Source organism: Tupaia chinensis, unplaced genomic scaffold, assembly GCF_000334495.1.
Source record: "Tupaia chinensis unplaced genomic scaffold, TupChi_1.0 Scaffold000541_1, whole genome shotgun sequence".
NCBI lineage: Eukaryota > Metazoa > Chordata > Mammalia > Scandentia > Tupaiidae > Tupaia > Tupaia belangeri.
In genome coordinates this window covers 225,461-246,993 of record NW_006160054.1, presented here as the reverse complement: position 1 = coordinate 246,993, position 21,533 = coordinate 225,461, and the positions used below count along the sequence as shown (strand labels likewise).

General features: G+C 38.8%; 1 pseudogene; it reads right to left on the bottom strand.

Annotated features, from left to right (window-relative positions):
* Window positions 1-241: 241 nt before the first annotated feature.
* LOC102495086 (protein phosphatase 1D-like) overlaps window positions 242-21,533 on the bottom strand; it is a 61,125-nt pseudogene continuing 39,833 nt past the window's right edge.

The window sequence follows — 21,533 nt, the reverse complement described above, 5'->3', positions numbered from 1 at the left end:
AGAGGGAATGTGAGAAAGCACCTCCCTTAGGGCATGGTGACAACACAATCCCTTCTCTTGACTCTCTCCCTCCTTACGGAATTTTGGGCATGCATGCACAGGTGCCTGGTGTGTTTTTCAAGTCAACAGAAGATTTGAACAGCATAGTCTGTCCTGCGGGTTCCAGCCACCTTAACCACCACACCATGGGCTGACCCTGCAGGTGCCTTCATTATTCTTTATATAGGTGCTCTGCGGAACTTCAGAAACCTGCAGGGGTGTGGCTATGTAGCAAACAGAACCCAACAATCAACTTCAATGGCCTGGAGACCCATTTAACCAGGATGAGTTCTCCAGTCACAGCCCGATCATTTGATCCCTAAGCACAGACAAACCAAACCCTAGTAGTGACTATAAAAGACTCCTTACCAAATTACCAGTACACACCCAAATGCTGCTGTCCCAGATAATCCAGTCATAAATGGAAGTCGTATTTAACTCATGATATTCCTAAAATAAAAGGTATTTTCCCATGCTCTTTAAAAACAACCACATAACTATAAAACAAAGAAGGCATTGATCTTAAGGAGAATGTAATTTACATTCTTTTCTCTCCTTGAGGATAATTTTAAATCATTGGGTCGTCAGGAAATTCATGACGCATTGACTTTCCAGATGACCTAATATAAAAAAAAAAAAATCATACAGCTAGTATATGTTCACCACAATTAGAAAATACACAGGGGTGGGGGCCGACAGGTGGCATGGTGCTTGAGAGCACTGGACTCCCACATGATCCACTGTGGTTCAAGTCCCAGACCTGGTGGCTTGCTTTCTCACTTTCTCTCTCAATCCCTCTCTAGTCAAATTAAAATAAATGAATAAATACATAGTGGCTTGCTTTCTCAATCTCTCATGAAATTAAAAAAATAAATAAATAAAATTAAAAATAAAATTCTAAAAATAAAAAAGAAAATACACAGGGGCAAATGTACAAAAAAAAAAGTATACACTTTTAACCCTATTGTCCAGCAGTAACCTATGCATAAGTTTTTAATATGTAGCCTTCCAAATAATATTTTTATAATGAGATTCTGGGGCCAGCAGATGGCGTTATGGTTAAGGCCATTGGACTCTCACATGGTTGACTGCAGTTCAAGTCCCTGACTTGGCAGCTTGCTTTCTCACTTTCCCTCTCTTGCTCTGTCCCTCTGTGGTCAAATTAAGATACATTTTTTAAAATGTTAAATAAAATAATTATTTTTTGTTTGTTTTTTGGTTTTTGGTTTTTTTTGGAGAAGTTTTCACTATAGGGTGCATGCGCTTGCCAGACAGACAGAGACAGAGAGACAGAAAGCGAGAATCACCCCCCAGGGGGGATGGTCACACCACAATCCTTTCTCCATTCTCCTCTCGGGATCTTGGGCACGCGCACACACGCACCCGGCTTGAGTCTTAAGCCACCGGGTCCGGGACGCGAACCGTGGTCGACTATGTGGGAGTCCAGTGACATAGCCATTACGCTAACTGCTGGTTCCCATAAAATAGTTCTTTAAAAAAATGAGATTCTAAAAAGTATGTGAAAAAATGGAATTAAAGTATGAGTTTAACTTGGGGCAAAGAAATGAAAAGCCATGTATAGAGTATGAATTTTCCACGAACTTTTTGTAAATCCCCTTACATACACGTAAATAATTTGTATATGGAAAGCATTAACAGTCTGTAAGGGAACCAGCAGTTAGCATAATGGCTATGTCGCTGGACTCCCACGTAGTCGACTGCGGTTTGCGTCACACACCTGGTGGCCTAAAACTCACGCAGGGCGCATGTGTGTTCATGCCCAAGATCCTGAGAGGAGAATGGAGAAGGGATTGCGGTGTGGCCATCCCCCCTGGGGGGTGATTTCTCGCTTTCTGTCTCTGTCTGTCTGGCGAGCGCATGCGCTCTATAGCGAAAACCTCTCCAAAAAAAAAACCAGTTTGTAATTAAAAACTAGGCTTGCGGTCCTATTTAATGCACAGATCACGTCTAATTGATGCACAGTCTGTCTGCTCTAGTATCCAGAAGGTATCCACTGCCTTTTTTCCCCCTCTCCTGGCTCCCTTTGGTCCATGTTCACTGACTATCACAGCCTATGAAGGGACCTCAGCAGCACTGTTGCTGCTGATCCAAACATTCAGGTCGCTTGTAAATGGAAATTATACTTTAACTCATGATTTCCAAAAATAAAAGGCGTCCTCCTCCCCTGTGTGAAGGGTATGGCCTGACTCACGGCACTGCGGAAGCTGCCGAGTGTCTTATGGGCCTCAAAGCAGCATTGCCATGTGCCACGACTGAAGAAAACAGTTCCTTCAGCTTCTCGAAGCTCAGTGTCCAATCTCCTGTCAGTGTGTCTGCAAACAAACACGAGCGCCTATCCATAAGAACAGCTGACATATTTAGGACTGTGAAATCTTAAGCCAAATGTATAAAACACAGCATTTTTCTCAAAGAGAGTAATAGGTGTCACCCGGTGAGCGTGCTTCGCTTACCCGTATAGGCAGCTACCTGTATGAACCTCTTTGTACTGAAACTTTCAAGTTTGGGGGCTCACAACCTCAAATACCTTCTATTCAGATAAGGGATCAGCTTAATACTTACCTCATTAAATAGATTATTCAGAATTTTCAGATCAAAGAAACAATCTTCCCTAAAAGTAGATCCAATAACTGCAAAACAAACAGTGAAAACCAGTTCACGCCTTTGCCAGCTCTGTAGGCTTTTACTTTGTCCATCCAGGTTTCAGTTGGCTGAGTTTCAGTGAAGATGTATGTTTGACATTCTTGTCCCTGATTAGCAGTCTCAGCTCCTTTTTTTTTTTAAAGAATTACTTTATTGAACTTTATTTATATGTTTATTTGTTTATATTAATTTGACCAGAGAGAGACAGAGTGAGAGAGAAAAAGATAGAAAGTGAGAAAGCAAGCTGCCAAGTCCAGGACTCAAACTGTAGTCGGCCATGTGGGAGTTTGGCACCCTTAACCACCATGCCACCTGCTGGCCCCAGCAGTTTCAGCTCTTAACTCTGGTTTGTCTGAAAAGGGTTTTGAAAACAGAAATGGGTGACAAAGGGGAACTTCCCATTTTCATGGAAAAGATACTTTTAAAAGTAAAATACTTTACGGTCCTAAAATACTTTACGGTTCTAAAAGTAAAATACTTTTAAAAGTATCTTTATTTGAAGACCTGCAGATGGCATAAAGATTATGTCGCTAGACTCCCATGTGGTCGACTGTGGTTTGAGTCCTGGACCCAGTGGTTTAAAACTCATACCAGGGGAGTATATATGTGTGCCCAAAATCCCAAAAGGAGACTGAAGGAGAAGGAATTACAGCTAGGCCATCTTTCCTGGAAGATGTTCTTGCTTTCTCTTTCTCTGTCTCTCCTATAGCAAAAATCTCTTTTAAAAAAGTGTGGTTATTTTTAAGTTGTGGCAATGAGAATATACTATTCATAATTCTAAACAAACAGACAACATCTCTACCAACAAAATGAAAGTAGGGACCTGGCCCCAAACATGTTAATGTTCTGATTGAAACTCATGGGATGTCTAGTTCTTTCCCTTCATTTTAATTTGCCAGTGTGCTCATGTGTTTGCCAGTGAGAAGTACAGAGGGAGCTGGAGAAAGCTCCACCCGCCATGGGCATGGTTGCACCACAACCCTTTCTTCTCCATTTATCCTTCCTGTCAAGATTTTGGGCACACACCCACATGCACCTGGTGTGTTTTTCAAGCCGCCGGGGTTGGAATTCAAGCTGTGCAGTTGTGGAATCCAGTTCCTTTAACCACAAGGCCATAGGGCCCATCTATTTCTTTTTATTATTTTTTTTTGGCTGGGGGGGGCAGGGTTTGACTATGTGGTGATCTTCCTGCCTCAGCCTTCCAAGTTGCTGGGACTACAGGGATATACCACCATACCTGGCTTTTATATTAGGCCTGAAATCAAACCAAGGCCTCCCATCTGTCCCCAACTTGCTGAGCAGCAGCATCTACTGACATGCACTACTACAGCTGGGCCACTGGTGTATATTTCTTTTTCTGGGGAGAGATTTTTACTATAGGGTGCATGTGCTGACCAGAGAAACAGAGAGAGACTGAGAAGTCATCCCCAGGGCGATAGCCACGCTGCAATCCCTTCTCCTCCTTTCTCCTCTTGGGATCTTTGGCACATACGCACATGCACCTGGCGTGAGTTTCAAGCCTCCAGATCTGGGATTTGAACAGCGATTGGCCCTGTGGAGTCCAGCAACGTAACTATTACTCCATCTGCGGGTCCCCAGTGGTGTATATTTCTAATGCACTATTGTAAGACTGTGCTAGCATGGACAAATGGAAAGGCTAATCTAGACGTTAGTGCACTGGTCTCTGTAACAGCCGTGAAATTCTTGCACACATTATTACATCCCTGTTTTCTTTCTTCCTTCTTTTCTTCCTTCTTTTCTTTTCTTTTCTTTTCTTTTCTTTTCTTTTCTTTTCTTTTCTTTCTTTCTTTTTTCTTTCTTTCTTTCTTTCTTTCTTTCTTTCTTTCTTTCTTTCTTTCTTTCTTTTTCTTTTTTTTAGAGGGTTTTGCCTTAGGGCACATGTGTTCACCAGAGAGAGACAGAGACTGTGAGAGAGAAAGTGAGAAATCACCCCCCTCCCCCCCAGGAGGGAAGGCTACACTGCAATCCTTCTCTTCCATCCCTCTCCCTGGATCTTGGGCACACACACACATGCACCTGGCCTGAGTTTCAAGCCACCAGGTCTAGGACTTGAACTGCAGTTAGCCATGTGGAAGTCCAGTGACATAACTGTTGCACTATCTGCTGGCCCCCCTCAGTTTTCTTTTTTATTCCATGTTTTCTGGAATGTCGTGACATCTTGGAATACCACACCACCCTGTAGGATATATCACTTTCATTTGAATAGTTGTAAGAAATATTACATACTCCTATTTCTTTAAATAAAATGTAATCTTTTCTGAGTTCCCTTTTACTGGGTTGAAGGAAAAGTTAATTTGTCACTTTCATATTCCCTTCCCCTACTATGGGTTTTTGAGAATCCTGGGGTCACTGCATGGTCCACACATCCAGCAGTGGCCCCTCTGGTCTGTGGTTGACACTAAGCACTAGTAACTTACTTCTTGTCCAGTGCGGCAAAAGTACTTGAAGAGAGGTAGCTCAGCTTTTTTACTTTTCTAAGCTTTATCTTGGCTTGGGGGTTCTTTTTTTTAGGGGGGGGGATGTTTTTGCTATAGGGTGCTAAGGACTGGCATATTACAATGCCTTCACTGGGGCACTATAGCTATGCTACTTATCCCTCCAGAAAGCTAGCCAAGTATTTTCTCAGGGAGTGGATAGATCAGGGAGAGAAAGAGTAAACGTGCAAAGCTTTTGTAATCTGGGCTTGAAACTACCCTGTAACTTTTGCCAAGTCATGAGTTCGCCCATATTTAAGCAATGGGATGTTAGGCTTCATGACTGAAGAGCTGAAAAGTTATCCTTTGGAGGGAGTGACATATAGGAAGGGGAGTGAAGAATTAAGACCAATTAATCTGTCCACCACAGTAATTCAGGAAATGCTCTCTTCTTTTCTGTGCAGGTTTGTTTTACTCTTCTTTAACCGTAGGCCAGCTTTTTCTCTTACCTGGTCCATACAGTATAAAATGACCACTGCCACCAGCTTCAAATGTACACTTTCACTTTGCAAGAAGAGAGACAGGCTACAAGTGTAAGCTCACCCCACTGCATATATCCTGGGAAAGATGCAAGTGGTTCACGGCGAGCCAGATGCCCACTCATGGATCAGTCAGGATCAAACTGGTGTTCTCACTATCACCATACAGGTAGAAGGAGAGTAGAGGGTAGTTAATCAAAAAAGAAGCAGCCACACAGATATTATTTAAATAGGGCTAAAGAATTTATAAGTGGTTCCTATGTGTCCTCAATATTTTTAGGATTTTTTTTTTTTCAATTACGACTTAAGTCATGAACAAAGGGTTATATGGATTAATGTTGGGGCCAGCAGGTGGTGTGGTGGTTGAGGCACTGGACATTCCCACATGGCCAACTACGGTTTAAGTCCCAGACCAGGTGGCTTGCTTTCTCTCTCTCTCTCTCTCTCTCTCTCTCTCTCTCTGACTCTCTGGTCAAATTCAAGTAAATGAATGAAAGAAAAGTTAAATAAATAATTATTTTTTTAAAAAAGATGGATTTGTGTTTTGCGCAAGAGCATAGCTTCTAGAATAAGAGTAGCTGTGTTAGTGTCTCTAATCTGCCACATCCTGATTGAGTAACCTTGGGCATTCTTTTTTTAAAAATTTTTAAAATAATTCACTGATTTATTATGCGAGCAAACATATACCCATATGATTAATAAAACTATACTGTATAAAAAAGACATGCTGGGAATTCGCAGCACTATGTGTTATTGACATAGCAAGAAGCAGGACCAGCAGATGGTGTAATGGCTATGTCACTGGACTCCCATGTAGTTGACTGTGGTTCAAGTCCTGGACCCAGTGGCTTAAACTCATGCTGGGCACATGTGTGTGCGTGCCCAAGATCCGGAGAGGAGAATGTAGGAGGAAGGACTGCAGCATGGTCATCCCCCCTGGGGGGTGATTTCTCGCTTTCTGTCTCTCTCTGTCTTTCTGGCGAGCACACACACTCTATAGCAAAAACCTCTCCAAAAAAAAAAAAAAAAAAAAAGGAAATAAAAAGAAGCACTTCATATATTAAAAGCAAACACTAGAAGAGGGTAACTACTTGAAGACCTCCTAATACCACTGATCTGGGATGACTAAGAAGGGCATCGTTTTAGGCAAACACACCTCCAAAGATTCGGAGCATATCTGGTGATTAATGTTTTAGAAAATTCTACTGTAATAAGAGATACTGAATAGTATTTCACTGGGACAAGAAGACTAAGGGCCAGCCAGGTTAGCATGGCTCAATACTTCTATGAAAAAATTAGTTCTGATTTATGAAATTAGAAGTAAAGTAATTTTGAAAAGACACTAGTAGTCTCTAAGAAACATTAAGGGGCTCACAGGTCACTGTGAAAATGCATCACTTTTCCCGTCTGCTTAATAAGTTACTTTAAAAAGTTGTGCAGTTTCCATCACAGTGGCTTATACACATTTTTTAAGAAGCTTTTTAAGAGTTTAAATGTATTTTTAAAACAATAATAGACCTTTTTTTAAACATTTAGCCCTATTGTCACAATTACTGTGTAAGAGACTCAGAGTAAGAAGAGACTGCATTTGTGTGAAAGATACAAATTGACACACATTTTATGGCAACTTATACCCTAACATCTACAAAATTCACATTTATAATACAAGCAAGTGGGACCGGCAGGTGGTGGCAGGTGGCAGCAGATGGTGATTAAGGGCACTGGACTCCCAAGTGGCAGAACACAGTTCGAGTCCCGGACCTAGTGGCTTGCTTTCTCACTTTCTCGCTCTTACTCTGTCTCTCTCTGATCGAGTTAAAATAAACAAATAAATGAATAAATTAAGTTAAATAAAACAAATTCTTAAAAAATAAAATATAATACAAGGAAGTACAAGGCCAGGATGAAACTGCTGAATCCCAAAAAGTCAAACTGTAAATACTATACTCTTTTTTATTTTGTCCTCTTAAAAAAAAGTATAATTTTGACACCAAATTTAAAAAGCCAGTTTTTATCCTAAGTTTGGCAAGGACCCTTTTTTTTTTTTTTTTTTTGGAGAGGTTTTTGCCATAGGGCGCGTGCGCTCGCCAGACAGAGAGACAGAGAGACAGAAAGCGAGAAATCACCCCCCAGGGGGGATGGCCACGCCGTAATCCCTCCTCCTCCTTTCTCCTCTTGGGATCTTGGGCACGCACGCACACGTGCCCGGCGTGAATTTAAGCCACTGGGTCCGGGTCTCGAACCGCAGTTGACTATGTGGGAGTCCAGCGACATAGCCATTACGCTAACTGCTGGTCCCACAAGGACCCATTTTCCAGATGCATTTCAGTAAACACAGTTTTCCTGTGCTGATATTGTAAAGTATTTCCCATTTTTCTTCTGGCCCTAAGTCTGCATTGCCTGGTCAGTTTAACAGAGTTCTTTTGCTGAGAGGTTGGGGAGACGCTTGCAGGCTGAGCACCAATGCTTTGAGTATTTCATCTGTGCTTCTTGATAAGGAAGCCAGAGTAAGATTCTTCTAATGCCCTTTATTTAAAGAATTATTTTATTTGACTTTAATTAATTAATTAATTGTAATTAATTAAAATTTGACCATAGAGGGATAGAGTGAGAGAGAGAGAGAGAGAGAGAGAAAGTAAGAAAGCAAGTCACCAGGTATGGGACTCGAACTACGGTTAGCCACGTGGGAGTTCAGCGCCCTTAACCAGCATGCCACCTGCCGGCCCTCTAATCCTTTTAAACTTTGCTGGAAGAGTTTCTTCAACTTCTCGGACTTTTGTTTGACCAGGAGTTGACATCTTTAAATGCTTTTGGTCCATGATGGTGTTTGTTGAATTAGTAGGCATAGAGCCAACAGATAGGCTATTGTTCAAAGCAGCAGTATTTTTAAAGTCAGGGTTTTAGCACAATTTTCTTCAAGTGGCTCTGGGCCTTTTGAAGGTACAACTACAGCCTGGATACTCCCTCGAGCTATTTCAGCTGGTATTTAAAAAAAAAAATTATCTGAGAAGGCATTACTATGAACAAGGGCAGGTATATGTCCTTTAGAGTTCAGCCTTGGCCACGTGTCTTCCCCCAGTTCTTCACTGGAGGTGTACAACATGGGCGGGAGTCATCACACTGTCATAGGAAAGTCGTCACTCAGGTTCAGACAGAGCTCACCATCACTGGTTGTCCACTCCTGGAGAGATGCAGATTACCATGGCACTGGTGTTATCTGCTCAGATCGTAGGCCACCTCCAGTGACCTAGTGCTCGATTCCCCAGAATTTGGGCACAAGATTGTACGTGCTCAGTCATCAAGTGTTTTTTGTCCTCTTGATCCTGACACATTGAGATGGCATCTTGAAGTAGAATCATATTAGAAAGTCTACTACTCCTTAAGATAATAAACTTCTGAGGGGTCAAGAGTGTGGACACTTGTATCTGGTTCAGATGCCAACACACACTCACCGTGGGAGAAATCATAGCTCCACAAATCAGCAGGTGCCCTTGCTACTGCCAGAAAAAGAATCTGGTCAATAACTGCTCCTTCTAAGAGGTCCATTGTGAGTGAGCTGAGGTGGTTTCCAAACTACATGGTTCACTCCAGATGTGTTCAACGCATTCCCACCATATCCTTTGACTCATTCTCTTTCCTTAGGAAGTTCTGGGTTATGATCCTGTGTCACCTCCACAGCTCTGACAGAATCATCCTTAGGGTAACCTTGAATTCCAAGAACCACCCCTGAGTCACCTATGTGAGCTACATACATCTTCATACCCCATATGATGACCACACTGGCACTTGTCCCTGATGTGTTGGGAAGACCTATGATAGTCTTAAGCCATTCTACAAAATCTCCTTCCCTTGGCCTTTCAACTTGTCATGATTTTGGCTATGTTAGCATGCACCCAGCATATTCCAGGCCCACCTGAACCTCAAAAGGATCTGTGCCTAAGAATTGCCTATGCAGGACTTGTTGAAGAAATTGATGTGCCAGAGTGACTTGGCAGAGGGTGTAGAAAGCGTTAAACAAAGCAAAACAAAACAGGCCTGCAATTGTTCTTCCTGAGTGTAAAGGATATCCCCATCCACTCAACTCCTGGGCCCCTAGGAAAGGATGTTCTCTGGGAGAGGGCAAATTCTTAACCTTCTTGTGGTCCAGTTACCTTATTAGTAAAATTGAAGGGAAAAAAGACTTCTACCTTGTGATTTAAATTCATTTAAATTGATTTAATTAAAAATTATTATCATCATCATTATTATTATTAATTTGCTATAGGGCACATGCACTTGTGAAAAAGAGAGAATGTGAGAAAGCAAGTCACCAGGTCTGGGATTTGAACCACAATTGGCTATGTGGGAGTCCAGTGTCTTAACCACCACACCACCTGCTGACCCCACCTCGTGATGATTTAATTGGCAAATATGTAACAGTGTCTGCACCTGTAGCATGTACTAAAAAAGTTAGCTATTGATACTGTTATTACCACTAAAAAATGTTGACTGTTTGTATAGTGCATACAAAACTCAGCAGTGTACACTTGTGTCTCTATTAACTTTCACTGTCAGATTGATTTGCCAGGTTCTTCTTGAGATCTCGTCTCTAATTTGAAATTAAACTTAATACAGGATATCCCTATTGGAAACCCAAATATGTCATGCTCATCATTCTGAGTATTAGACATCTTTTGAAGGCATTTCTTTGTGTTTTTGTGTATGCTTACAAAAGACACAAAGAATTAAGTCGAAGGTACTTATAAAAAAAGCCAGGAAGGCCAGTATTTCAGTAGTAGCAGAATGAAGCAGTGAACCTTCAGAAGGATGAGGATCAGAGTGACTCTACTATAGGCAATGGAAAATCAGAAAAGCAGAATGTTTTGAAGAAGAAAAAAAAGATCTTTATCTAATCTCTCCCCAACTGCTATTCAAGGCCCAGAAACCTGGAAAAGTTAGTAAATGTACACCCTATAGTCCAGGCCAGAAAAGAAAATATGTTACTGTAAATGATGGGTTATAGATAATTTAAGCCATTCTAGAATGCATGTAGATAGGAATTAGGTGGACACAGCAAATTAGAATTTTAAAGAATTTTTAAATTATATTATTTTTAAAATTATAATTTTAAAAATTATATTATTATGTCATTTTTTTGTGAAGATCACATTGTATCGAATGTATCCAATTTAAAAGTACTTGCAAGTTGTTGTGAAAATGTTTTAAAATAACTTCTTTTTTTACTCACCACACCTACATTCTTTGGGCATATTCACATAGGAAGCAGCTAAAACTGAAGGCAGGCAATTCCCTTATACTCTTATCAAAAATAGAAGCCAATAGTTATAATGACTCACTTGTTTCCTTCTGCTTTCTAACCTTATCTTGGCACCACAGATTGTGTTACAATAAGTAATTGTACATCTTTTGTGAAACACCTTGAAATGTTTTGGCATAATAATAAACCGGCCAGATTTTAGAATTCTCAAACAAAGCTAAATTTGTAACTATGACTCGTCTCCTTCATGTAACACTTTATATTGTTTTGAGAACTTTCAGTTTTCAAAAAAAAAGGATCATAACCAAAAGTATATTAAATAAAATGGATCAATTTAAATAAACATTTCCCTATAGTGAAATCTATTTGTGTCATATTTTTCTTAATTTCTAATTTCTAAAGTACACTACAAATATGTCTTACTATAAATTCTAGATAATCTGATTCTTGAATATTGTCCATAACTCAATTTCTTTCTTTTCTTTATTGCCAAAGGCCACATATGTGTGTGGGAGAGAGACAGCGAGAGAGAGAGAACCACCTCCAAATGGTGCTTGGTCATGCCAAAGTTTCTTCTCCATGTTTCCATCTTATTGAGATTCTGGGCATAAACAGGCTTGTGCCAAGCATGTTTTTCAAGTTACTGGGATGGGTATTTGATATGGTAGGCCATGTGGGATCCAGGCCCCTTACCCACTAGGCCACAAGGCCAGACTTCCATGTAGTCTATATTAATAAAGCCTCTTGTATTCATCTTGGTACATGATTGTCTCAAATCAAGGCTATACTTCTTAGCCTCCTGTTTTAGTGAGCACTTCCATTACTAACAACTGAATACCTCACTCAGTTGTTTATAAAGCATAGAGATTTATTTAGCTCATGGATTTAGAGGACCAAGGTCAAGAGGCTGGGCCACATTTGGTGAAGGTCTTCTTGTTGGTGGAGTCCTCATTGGACTGCACATTTTCAAGGCAGCACAGGGCAAGAACTTGCATCTGAGTCATGGTGTCTAAACTCACTAGGATTCAATCATAGGACCCCACCCTGATGACCTTATCTAATCCTAGTCATCTTTATCGTATTGGGTTCTCTAGAGAAAAAGAACCAACAGGATAAATATATATATATATAAGAAAGGATTTATTACAAGAATTATCTTACATGTTCATTAGATTAAGTCCCACAAGAGGCTATCTGCAAACTGGAGAAACAACGGGAAGGCTTGGAAATAGGGAAGCTGGTGCAGCTCCTACTTTAAGCCCACAAGTCTGAATGCCCTCATAAGCTACAGGCCCGAGAATGTTTAGACAGCCACTGGTATGAGTCCAGATCTAAAAGTTAAAAGTTTGTAATCTGGAAGGGTTTGGGGGCTAAGGTCTGGTACAAACCAAATGGCATCAAGGGTAAATCATGGAGTAGGGACAGAGAAGGCAAATGTTCTGGCAGTAGGAGTAGAGACACAACATGATCTGGGATAAAGGGTCAAGAGAAGAAACAGAATGCCCCACTTCTGTTTGTCTTTTCCATGCCCCCAGCTGACTGGGTGGTTCCTTCCCACATTGAAAGTGCGTTTTCCTCTCAGTTTGTTGACTAACATGTCAATCTTGACAGGCAAGATCCCTGCCCACATTGAAGGCAGGCCTACCTTTCTCCAACAACACTCACATGCCAATCTTCATGGCAGAACTCTCAGACACACTCAGGAGTGATGCTTTACCAGCCATCCAGGTATTCCTCAATCCATTCAATTTGATACCCAAAATTAACCTGCACATCTTACAAAGGCCCTACTTCTTAATCTCATAGATGAAGTTTCTGCTCTCTTATATATTTTATCACATGAATTTTGGGGGTATGCATTCAAACCACAGCACCTCCCTTCCAACTGAGCATGACTGAATAATTGAATTCTAGACAAGGGGGCCTAAGTGGCAGTTGTGTTTGACTCCCTCTGAACTTCCATATGAGAGAAATAAATCACAATTACCTCCACATCTCACTACCCATGTGCATTTCATTCAGTAAAGGGATAGTGAGAAATGATAATAAAGTGAATTGTTTGTCTTTAGGTGTGATTGAAATAAAAGATTATGTAAGGGAACTAACTCTACCTCAGTCTATATTCAGTGTGACAGACCCAAGCCTTCACCAGTATACTTAATTGCAATAGAAAGAAATTCATCCTTAAAAATACAAAACACTTGGGACCAGCGGTTGGCATGATGGCCATGTTGCTCGACTTGCATGTAGTTGACCATGGTTCAAGTCCCAGACCTGGTGACTTAAACTCACGCTGGGAGTGTGTACATGTGTGCCCAAGATCCCAAGAGGAGAATGGAGGAGAAGGGATTGTGGCGTGGCCATCCCCCCAGGGGGTGATTTCTCGCTTTCTATCTCTCTGTCTCTCTCTGTCTTTCCGGCAAGCTCATGTGCCTCATAGCAAAAACCTCCCCCATCACTAAACAGAAAACCCCCCCCCCCCAAAAAAAAAAAAAAAAAAACATTCATTTGTAAACTGGAGATTGTTTCTCTATTGGAAATTATCACATACTATATACTTCCCACCCAATTATTTCTGTCTTCATTGCAGGTGAAAAAAGAGAGTTGAAGTAAGAGAGATTTGTGCTATAAAGAAAATTTTAAAGAATAATTAAAAATTTTTAAAGATGATAAAAAATGAAAAAATATAAGTAAAAGATCTTAATTTTGACTATATTTGAAAATAGGGTAAACAGTTACACTTTGTATTCTAGTTTCTCTGGTCTTTCTGATAGAGTTATTTGAATTTCCTAAATATTGCCTCTATTTAAAATTATAGAAGCGTTTTTCTGTGGAAAAAAAATACAGTATCTTTTCTCATTTTGTGTTTTTCTAATGAGAATTACCTGAGAAAAAAATGCATTTGTATTCAGACATAGTAATCCTTAGAGAAGTTTTAAAAAAGCATACACTAGGGCCAGCAGGTAGCATGGTGGTTGGGTGCTGCACTCCCTATGGCTAACCATGGTTCAAACCCCGGACCTGGAGACTTGCTATTCTACTTTCCTTTTCTCTCTCTCTGGCCAAATTAAACAAATAATAATGATGATAGTAAATGAAATAAAATAATTCTTTAAATAAAAAGAAACACAGACTTACATTTTAATTTTTGTCATGCAAACCTTAGGTAGTCAACAAAATATTTGTTTAATTATATCAAAATATCCAACGAAACTGATTTTTAAGTCATCTTGCAGGTCATGTATAGGACAAATATTCTTCATTGTACACTATATATATTTTGTCTCAATGCATCAAGTAAGATTAGCTGTAATTATAGTTTTTATAAATCAAATTTAGAAGGCTATAAGCCACAACACACATTCGTTTCAGCCTGTAACTTTAATCAAGTCTGAAAGCCGTAGGGCAAATATCATTGCAATCAGTTGTCATCTATGTACTGGGGACAAATATGCTTAAGCAATTCTTAAGTCTCTTGGACATAAAAAAGTAGCATACACGAGAAGAATCTGCATTTCCTTATTGTGATCTATGCAAATTCATGAGCGTTGGTCACCTTTCACTAGGAAAAAAGGCAATTGATGAATTTCTCCTAATTTTAGTACTCCTACAATAGCAGCAAAACTGATCCTAATCTTCCCATTGTTTCTTGAGAAATAGTCTTCCAGAACTGTATTTCTTTAACTGTAACATACCTGGGCAGTTGAATCCCAGAGTTGTTTTATTTTTCCCCTAAATTTTACAAACACACTATCAAGATTGAATGACTGTGCAAGCATATGTTTCCTGACTCTTTTTTGGCCTTTCCCTAATTTTGATATATTTCACTTATACTGAACATTGACCAGGACAAAAACATAGTAGCATCATTAGAACATTTCTTCTAATATCTTAGCATTATAGTATTTATTTGTTTATAAAAAGACTATTTATTCATTTAGTGAGAAAAGAAAGCACACATGCAAGAAAGACTGACACTCTCAACAGTGTCTTATGTAACAATCATCCCCCATCTTTCCAGACAGCCAGGTTCATGCGCATGCATGTGTGTACCCAGTATGTATAAGGTAACCCAGAAACTAAACCTCAGTCTTCCACATGACTCCAACATTATGGCGTGACTGGCTATAACTGTACCACTGCCCTGGTCCTATTTTCAAAAATAATTTTTCTGGTAAAATATGATACAGTGGACAGGAAAATGGACTAGAAATTAGGAGACCTGGATTTAATTTTTGCCTCTGATCTTTTTTTCTTTTTGCAGGATTTTTGCTATAGGGCTTGGGCCACAGAGACAGAGACAGACAGAGAGACAGAAAACAAGAAATCACTCCCCCGCAGGGGGGATGGCCATGCAGCAATCCATTTTCCTCTTGGGATTTTGGGCATGCACACACATGGCTGACTGTGGTTTGAGTCCTAGACCTGGTGGCTTGCTTTCTCATTTCTTTCTCTCTCTTTCTCTCTGGTGAGTACAACCACAATAGCAAAATTTTAAAAATGTGATTATTGTTAGTCCTAAATTTAAATAATTATTGTCCAGCAGGTGGCATGGTGGTTAAGGTGCTGGACACTCCCACATGGCCAACCATGGTTCAAGTCCTGGTCCTGGTGGCTTGCTTTCTCACTTTCTCTATCTCTTTCTCTGTCTCTCTCTGGTCGAATTAAAAAAAAATGAATGAATGAATAAATAAAATTAAAAAAAATTTAAATACTTATTTTAATAATGGATAGTGGAGACCAGCAGATGGCATAATGGTTACATCATGGGACTCCCATGTAGTTGTCTGCAGTTCAAGTCCCAGACCCAGCAGCTTAAAACTCATGCCAGACACGTGTGTGCATGCCCAAAATCCCAAGAGGAGAATGAAAGAGAAAGGATTGCAGTGAGGCCTCTGGAGGAGGATTTCTCACTTTCTGACTCTCTGTCTCTCTGGCGAATGCATGTGCCCTATAGGAAAAATCTCTCTTAAAAAAAAGTAAAATGGATAGTAACATTTACAGGGCACTTTTAGTGGAGAATTGAAATACAACTCTCCTCCCTTACTCATGGGGGATACATTTCAGGGATGCTTTAAATCATGGATAAAACTGAACCCTATAATATACCCTGTATATACAGTACTGTGCCTTTTCTTTTCTTTCTTTCTTTATTTCCTTTTTTTTTTTTTTTAAGGTTTTTGCATTATGGTGTGTGTGCTCACCAGGGAGAGAGAGAGGGGGACAGACAGATGGACACAGTGAGTGGGAAAGTGAGAAATCACTCCTCAGAGGGAATGGCCATGCCACAATCCCTTCTCCTCCATTTTCTTCCTAGGATCTTGAGCACATGCACACACACTCAACATGATTTTCAAGCCACCCGCCAGGGAGTGAACCGCAGTCAGCCATGTGGGAGTCCAGTGAGGTAATCGCTGCACCATCTGTTAATCCCAAGTACTGTGTTTTTTCTATTTGTACATACCTATGATAAAGTTTAATCTATAAATTAGGCACAGTAAGAGATTAACAACAATAACTAATAATAAACAGAACAGTTATAAGAATATATAGTAGTAAAAGTTATGTGAATGTTTTTTTTCTGTGTCTCTCTCTCAAAGTATTATATTGAAGGGTAATGGAACCCCCCAAAAGTTGTAATGTAGTTAAAAGGGAACACTACTGTGTACTTTTACTGATGTTTAAAAGAAAGGTAACAGTCCAGGAGAAGTCATTTGTATTTGAGCTGTGAGCAATCCCTTTCAGGTGCTATGACAACTGAAGAGTTTCTGCTCAGACTTTACCCTCCATATCTCAAGATCCACCAGACTGGGAGGAAAACAGAACTACAGAGGGATTGTAGATCACCTCCTGCACACCTCTGAATGCTCATATTTAACTTCAAAAAATTAGGAAGAAGTATATAACTCATCAGATGACCAGAAACCACTGCAGAGGCACAAGAAATATGAGAAACCAAGGAAATATCTCTCCCACAAAGGAAAAGAACAATTCTTCATGCACAGGCAGTACAATAGAACTCATGGAAATGTCAGATAACGAATTTAGATTATTTAGGGACCAGCAGTTTGTGTAATGGCTATGTCGCTGGACTCCCATGTAGTCTAATGTGGTTCAAATCCTGGACTTGGTGCTTAAACTCAGGTCAGGCGCTTGTGTGTGTGTGCCCAAGATCCCAAGAGGAGAATGGAGGAGAAGGGATTGCAATGTGGCCATCCTCCCTGGGGGATGATTTCTCACTTTCTGTCTCTCTGTCACTCTCTGTCTTTCTGGCTAGTGCATGTGCCCTATAGCAAAAACCTCTCACACAAAAGTTAAAAAAAAGAATTTAGAATATTTGTAGTGACAAAGCTAACAGAGATGCAAGAGAAGAGAGACAATGAACTTCAGAAGATGCAGGAGAAAACAGTCAACAAGTTCCAGGAGGTGTAGAAGTTCTTGCACGAGTTAGTTGAAAGAGGAATTACGCACGATAAAAAAGAAACAAAACTGTTAGAGGTGAAGGGTATAATACAGAAAATCAAAACCTCCCTTGAAAGTATTAAAAGCAGATTAGGTCATGCCGAAGATTGAATCTCAGATGCAGAAGACAGAACCAAAAACCAAAAAACAAAAACCTCTCCAAAAAAAGAAAAAAATGGAGAAAGTAACCCAATGAAATGAAAATAATATATGAGAAATATTAGATACCATTAAATGCCCAAACATCTGGATAATCGCTATCCTAGAAGAAACTAATAAGGGCATTGATAATCTATTCCATGAAATCCTGGAAGAAAACTTTCCAAACCTAGAGAGGCACTCAAATATCCAGACCCAAGAAATACAAAGGACTGCACCTAGAATAAATCTAAGAAGATCTTCTCCAAGGCACATCATAGCCAGATTGACCAAAACCACAGACAAAGACAAGATTCTAAAATTGGTAAGAATGTCAAGTTACTTACAAAGGGATCCCCTCACATTAACAGCAGACCTCTCATTGGAAACAATGTGAGCAAGGAAAGAATGGGAAAATATATTCAAAGTGTTGAGTGAAAAACAATTTCAACCAAGAATTCTATACCTGACAAGATTATCCTTCACAAGGGAAGAAAAGATAAAACCATTCTCAGGTAAACAAAACCTAAAATAATTTACCAACGCCAGTCCAGCTCTCCAAGAAGTTCTGAAGGGAGTGCTATCCCAGGAAAATTGCAGATAGACAACAGAAATAAGAGTCCAAAAAACAACCAAGAAAATGGCCAACTTAAAGGTAGGGGCAAGTCTGAAATTGAATGTTAACTTTCAGAATTTAAATGGAAAGATTGGACCACAACAGAAGAAAGATTAATTACATGAGACTGAACTGGTGAAACAGAATTTACGACTTTTGACTAAAACATGACTGATTTTCTCCTATGCTTTTTTTTGTCTTCTCTTGAGCTGTTGATAGATTCATCTACCTACTGTTTTAATAGAATAATAAACTTTTTCCTGGCTTTAAGTCTTAAGCAAATTTCTCTAAACATTTTGTGATTTTAATTTATTAAAGTTAAAACTGCTTTTCTTGAAATAAAAAAAATATTAAAAAATCTATTTAATGACCACAGTAAGTTATATGGCCTCAGCTAGGTGCTATTTTATAGTATGTTCATTTTACTCACTGAATTTTATGACTAAAGTCAGACATGTGTTCGCAGATATGTATATATCAGCTGAATTTGCTATTGAAAGTATTTAATTAAGATTTTTTTTATACAGCAATAAAATGTGGGAAAAAGAGACATGGAAAGCAATTGTAGATACCAGAGATCACATAGGAGGAGGATGAGAAATGGCAGAGAGTGAGAAGTAGGGAGTGGGGGGGGGATGTGAAATATATAAGAAGCAAGACATGAAAAATTATTTGTTGATAATATGCATAGTAATATTATTTATTAAGCCAATATATAGTGTATTCTGGATGGGAAATCTTATTTTGTATGCTGTCATGATGTACAGTGAATGAATGTAAAATAAGTAAATTAAAATAAAATAAATAAAAGAATAGAAGCGGTCCATATCATCTTTCTGAAAGGAGTGGATATGATTAATTTATACTTGATGAGAATTTAAATATAGACGAGTAAGTTAAATAATGAACAAGTTTGCAAATTCATTACTAAAATATTTCTGTTTTGCCAACTCTACTATTATACCCTCTGAATTTACTCATTCTTAAACTTTTGGAGAAGAAATTTAGCTTTATTAGAATCTTCATTACAATTATTAAAAACTGCAGAATTAAAACCATCCCAAGGATGAGTTAGATCTCATAATAACACTAAGTTTAGACAGCGATTTCTGTGGCCCACGGTATAATTATTTTTTTGTTCAGAAACCATTAATTATCTTCTCAAAACCCACTTCTATTCTTATTTGTACTATTAAGTCCTCCTTATCCCATTTGCCCCTGCCACTCACCCCACCTCTGCACCATTGATTTATGGTGCAGCTCAGTCTGACCGCTGTCCACCAGCTGCTGACCGGTTGCTGAGCTGTCTCAAGAGAATACAAAATCCTGGGGGCCAAGGCAATCAGCTCAGTCTGTTTATCTCCTACAGAATGTCTCTCTTGGTTGGTTTTCACTGCATAACATTCATCCTTTGTCTTTGGTAGATGTTGATGTTGCATGATAAATGCAATTAACATCACTTTACACCATTAACATAAGTTTCACCCAAGTCAGATTATCAGTTCACATGGATTCCTCCTTGACCCTCAAATAATAGCTGTTGCCTACCTAAAAGATGACCTAAATGAGTATCAGCCATCAGAAAACTTACACTTCATTGAATTTGCTTCAAGATTTTTATTGACAGTTTCCTTAACTATCAGCTGATTTATATTAATTTTACAGTTCTGCAAAGAATATGCCAAATTACTTGTAGGATGTAGTACAGTTTCATCAGCTGCTGAGTGAATGCTGATAAGGAGAGGTAGCTAATGAGCACCTGATTTATATGCAAAAAGCAAGTGCTTCAGACTGACTATTCAATAATCTGTCTTCACTCTTCTGAGAGAAATCAGAATGTATCAGGAGCATAGTCTTGAGACTTTAGCATCAGGACCACGTAAACTTTAGGTAACCAAAAACTGTGGTGCGCTAAAAATTGAGACCATTATGAGTCATACTTCTCTTGAAATTGTAAGTTGAGCAATGATACATATTCAGAATAAACTGAAAATCTTTGTGGTGTTGAGAAGTGTAGACAAAAAAGGAAAGTTAGGTGAGCACAAAACCCAAATGTGCAAACAGAACATTGTTCAAAGCATGCCTGTTTTGAACACTGATTAGCCATTTTTGTTTTTACAATTTCCAGATACATTTCAAGCTATATATACTTCCAACTGGGAAATACTATATTTTGTGTGTGACAGTCAGAGTTGGAAACATTGTCATGATTTAATTATTTGCTCTTGGAGAAGCTAGAGATGAACCAAGTTTTGGAGACCTTTTTTAAAACAAAACTATGCTGAATCCATGCATAAAGAGAATTGAAAATGATGGAAAAGGGATTGGCAGGTGGTTTGTGGTTAAGGGCATTGGACTCCCACATGGCTTACTGCGGTTTGAGTCTTAGACCTGGAGGCTTGCTTTCTCTCTCTCTCTCTATCCCTCTCTGGTCAAATTTAAATAAACAAGTAAATAAATAAAAGTTAAATAATTCTTTTAAAAAAAGAAAATGATGGAAAGTATGTAGTTGTTAACCAGTTCATTTCTAGACTTGCTTTTAAATTACATGGTTACTCTTTGTTAACAAATATATCACATTTCATTTTAAGACTTTTGCCACAGTACTGTTGTATTCTGCAAGTGAATGTAAATTATTGAATAACCTGTCATCAAATTCTTTAACCAATTCATTATCTAAGATTAAGGTACTGAATGTTCACTCTATGGCTGAGTGGGTTTTCTCTAATATAACCTGAGAAATTTTACAGACAACAGAGAAGGTTCTTTTAGCTTTGTAATTACGTCAGTGGGTCAGTACTAAAATTCCTTGCTTCTATTAAATTATTCATACTACTGTCATTCAATTAACAATTCTGCCATCATTTCATTAGATCAGTTTATTTTTATGTCACATGAAGAATTTGTAAAAAGGCATTTATGTAATAAATGAGTGATTAGTTTTTCTTTATGGTCCTTTGTAATATACAGACGCTACAATAAAATGCTAATATTTTATAAAACATAAAAAAGTAAGGCTTTTGATTGATTATCTGCATATGAAAGGACAGTAAATATTCAGACTCATACCTAAGTCTTTTTTTTTTTTTAATAGCCTTTAAAGCTGATGAATACCTAGTATGTGCTTAGCAGAGTATAAGTCCCCATAGGGAAAAACATTTATTGGAGCCTCCAACCCATTTTCATTTTCTTTAATAACTCAAAAGGGGCACCATAGCCACCTGGGTAGATTCTGGATATACCCTAATGTAAAAAGGTGGAGTTGCCAGCATTTTGTTTTGTTTTTCTTCCTTCCTTTCTTTTTTCTTTCTTCCTTTTCTTTCTTTCTTTCTTTTCTTTCTTTCTTTCTTTCTTTCTTTCTTTCTTTCTTTCTTTCTTTCTTTCTT